This window comes from Oryx dammah, unplaced genomic scaffold (assembly GCF_014754425.2).
Source record: "Oryx dammah isolate SB20612 unplaced genomic scaffold, SCBI_Odam_1.1 HiC_scaffold_27, whole genome shotgun sequence".
In the NCBI taxonomy this organism is placed as follows: domain Eukaryota; kingdom Metazoa; phylum Chordata; class Mammalia; order Artiodactyla; family Bovidae; genus Oryx; species Oryx dammah.
In genome coordinates this window covers 110,246,444-110,250,693 of record NW_024070211.1, presented here as the reverse complement: position 1 = coordinate 110,250,693, position 4,250 = coordinate 110,246,444, and the positions used below count along the sequence as shown (strand labels likewise).

General features: G+C 43.9%; 1 non-coding gene across 1 annotated transcript; it reads right to left on the bottom strand.

Annotated features, from left to right (window-relative positions):
- Positions 1–3,620: 3,620 nt before the first annotated feature.
- TRNAY-AUA lies at positions 3,621–3,692 on the bottom strand. The gene has a single exon. It is a non-coding gene; the product is annotated as a tRNA-Tyr (tRNA).
- Between the last annotated feature and the right edge of the window lie 558 nt (positions 3,693–4,250).

Sequence of the window (4,250 nt, the reverse complement as noted above, 5' to 3'; positions counted from 1 at the left end):
GGATCTCTGTCCCTTTGGTGAAAGAGAAGGGGATGTAAAGTATCTGATTCTTTCCCACAAAACTGCTCTTTAAAGATAGCCTCAGGACAGAAACTCTGGTATTAGGCAAGGTGTTTGACTGTGAAACAGGACACCAAGGAAGTAACAGTCCTCAACTGCAATTCTGACAGACCTTCGAAAATGTATCTGTTTTCAATTCTCTTAGCAGAAACTTGGAGAAGGCATTGGGCAACCCACTCCAGTACTCTTGCCTGGAAAATCCCATGGACAGAGGAGCCTGCTGGGCTGCCGTCTGTGGGGTTGCACAGAGTCGGACACGACTGAAGTGACTTAGCAGCAGCAGCAGCAGCAGCAGCAGCAGCAGCAAATGAATAGGATGCAAGAAAGATGATGTCCTATATAAGATGTTTTTTAGTGAAACAGTATGTAATAGCAATACAGTTGAGGCTTGAAGGACCACTGGGGGCTGGGGTGCTGGCCCTCCTCACAGTGAAAATCCACATGTAACAAACAGTCCCCATATACAGAATTTCTCAACATCCATGGTTCCTTTGTATCCTAGATTCTGCATTCACACTTTCAACCAACCTGGAATTGTGTAGTACCATAATATTTATTATTGAAAAAATTCTCATCTAAGTGGACACTCACAGTTCAAATCTGTGTCATACGACCAGGTCAACTGTATTTTTTTTTTTTTTCCATGTAAAAGCTCTTGAACTATTTAGAATAACAGGTATTTAGACCTTGCTTCCAGAATTAGGTGCCTAGGACCACTGCTTGTGAGAGGTTCTTTCTGGAAGGTTCTGACTTAGTTTTGGAGAATCTGATAACTTAAATTTCTATTCTTGATCAGATTCCTTCCCTATCTGGCCTAATCCTGAGCCAGTTACTTAGGGAAGAAAACAGAACCTTAAAAGATGGGATTCATCATTGCTGTTCTAGCTGTTTCTTTCTTGTTAACAAGTAAGAGTTCACACCCAAGGTTCTCGGCTGTGTCAGCTGCAAACCAATGCTTTGGGAGCTCCTTCTATCTTTCTCTTGGGTACACAGCTGATATCTTGTTTTCTCTGCCTCTGGGTAAGTCAGGGATCCTTTAGATCTACAGGAAGGTAAAATCTCAAGAAGCCCCTAAATATGCAGATTAAATGATAATCAGTATCTTTTCACTGGGGCTTATGGGCACATTGTCTCAACTACATAGCTAGGGATAAACCACATACATGCATTGGCGCATGGGAAAACTTGAACTGGTAAAACGTTTCTTCTTCTCTAAATGTCAATTGTATACTCTTCACCCCCACTCCTTCCCGCCCAGCCCCACCAACTTTGATAAGGACTTGGCCATGTAAGTTGCTTTGGACACAGGAATGGACTGAACTTCAGATCCATGAGTTAATGTGTGATGCATCATTTCTGTGGAAGTAACTGACAAATGCAGCGTTGACCAGGGAGAACCAAGTTTGGACACAGAGAACGGCCTTGGTACTGGCTGCCTAGGCTTACTTATTGTGTGTGGGCCCTGTGCACGTGCATGTTCGGTCGTGCTGAACTCTTTGAGACTCCACGGACTGTAACCCAACAGGCTTCTCTGTCCATGGAATTTTCCAGGCAAGAATACCTGAGTGGATTGCCAATTCCTATTCCAGGGCATCTCCCGGTGACCCAGGGATCGAACCCACAACTCTTACATCTCCTGCTTTGGAGAATTCTTTACTACTGGAAAGCCCCGGTTGGGCCCAGTGTGGCCTACTAGTAGCGGTGGTGCTGGAAGGGGGTGGGGTCCCAGTCTGACCTACTTCTCGTGGTGGTGGTGGAAGAAGGTAGGGGCATGTTAGAGACCTCTGTCTGTCTCCCTCTCAGTGTCTCTCACTTTAGAATCATGACTATAGAAACAGTTACAGAGGTGAAAAACCTATCTCATGGAAATTATGTGATACGTTCATTGTCTGAACTCTCATTTAAACATCACCCAAGATCCTCTACTTTGAAGATGAGGAAACGGAAGTCCAGATAAGTTTCAGGGTTTCCCAGAGCACACACTTACTGAGAACCAGACTGGAAACTGTTCTTTCTTCAGACTCCGTGCCCTGCACGGCTCAGTGAGACCTTCTGGCTCTCCCACCTAACAACCGTTTGACCTTGGAAAATCACTTAATCTCTTTGGAGTCCCATAATTGGAGGGGTGGGGTATCAGGTGAGACCAGAGAAGACTTCATTCATCTGAAATAATTCATTAGTAGTGTTTGTTTCATGATTCCTCTCACGGGGGAATTTTCTGTTGTGAATGCTATGGACCTTTTGAGCCAAGGCAGTGTTACAGGAAGAAAAGCAAAAACTTTAAAGATATTCAGACTTGAATTCAAATCTGAATTCTATTTATCAGCTATTATTTAAATGCTCTCAGTCTAAGTTTTCTCATCAGTAAAATGGGAGCTAATCTTAGCTTTTGGGGTGTCCTGTTTGCTGTCCATAAAACCCATGTTCACAAGCTCAGCGGTGCCCAAGTTTATGGCTTTCAGTGTATGTCACTTCCTGCTCCTATTCCTTCCCCTTAGTTCAGAGTGATTTTGATCCATTTAAATATTTTCTCCTTGGAGGCTAAGCCTAATATGTGTTTTATTTTGTTGCCCATTTCAGTAGAGCTTCACCATCCCTTAACATGGACTTGAGGCCTTCCTCTTTAGTAGTTTAGAGGTTTTTTAATCTACAGAGTTTTGATTCTTAGAGGAGAAAATTTTCTGATGGAACATTCAGACTTGGCAGAGAAGGGGTGAAAGGGAGCCAGTTTTGTGCTGAAGTCTTCACTCTGCCCCAGGGATGCTGGCCTTCTTGGTGTTTCTTGAACATTTCTGGCATGTTCCTGCCTAAGGGACTTTGCAATAAATATTCCTCTGCTTGGAAAGCTCTTTCCCCATGTTCCATAGGATTTTTCCTTCTCATTCTGGTCTTTGCTCAAATGTTCAAAACTTTTCTTGATGCCCTTCCTTTATCCTTCTATTTTAAAATTACATATCTCCCCTAGTCTTGGCACTCCCTATTCTTATTTTTTTCCTATAGCACTTTTTTTTTAAACTACTTGACATAGTGTATATTTAACTTATGTATTGCTTCTTTCTTCTCACTAAAACAAAAGCTTTGTGAGGGCAGGAACTTCTTTTTATACCGGTGTATCCTCAGCACAGAATGGTTCCTGGACACTATAAACACCCCATGCATATTTGGCTGGGTTTTATATTTTGTGCAGCTGAATAGACAATATATTCCTACGATCTTCAGGTGGCCATCTGGAAGGCAGCTAGCGCCTACAAAATGAATATAGGCAGTTGTTTTGCATCATTTTCTTCATCTGGATTTACATAAGGAGGTGAGAAGAAAAAGTAGACAAGAATGAAAATAAGTCCCTCAAAGTCAGAACCACTTAGGAGACTTCAACCAGCCTATGAAGGAGCAGCCAGTATATGGACCACTGTTCTAACAAGTGACAAGTGAAGTGAAGTCGCTCAGTCGTGTCCGACTCTTTGCGACCCCATAGACTGCAGCCTGCCAGGCTCCTCTGTCCATGGGATTTTCCAGGCAATAGTACTGGAGTGGATTGCCATTTCCTTCTCCAGGGAATCTTCCCAAACCAGGGCTTGAACCTAGGTCTCCCGCATTATAAACGGACGCTTTACCGTCTGAGCCACCAGGGAAGTCCAACAGGTGACAAAAGGTGACTCAGTTTAGCAAGTTTCAGTTTTGAGTCAAGTTTCTCAAACGTATTCTTGTAAGTTCATTTAGTACATAGGATTTTTAACATTTTTCCTTTTATTCTCTTGCACTGGTGGGATGTGAGGTAAGGGAAGGTGGCTGTAGGCTAATGATGTTGTCTGCTGATTTAAGTATTCTGCTCTGCGTTTGGCTCAGTTCTTCAGTTGCCATCAGGAAGAAACTGAATTTGGTGCCTGTTATGATGGGGAAGCGGAGAAGGCAATGGCACCCCACTCCAGTACTCTTGCCTGGAAAATCCCATGGACAAAGGAGCCTGGTGGGCTGCAGTCCATGGGGTAGCTAAGAGTCGGACGCGACTGAGCAACTTCACTTTCACTTTTCACTTTCATGCATTGGAGAAGGAAATGGGAACCCACTCCAGTGTTCTTGCCTGGAGAATCCCAGGGACGGTGGAGCCTGATGGGCTGCCATCTATGGGTCGCACAGAGTCGGACACGACTGAAGCAACTTAGCAGCAGCAGCAGCATGATGGGGAAGAA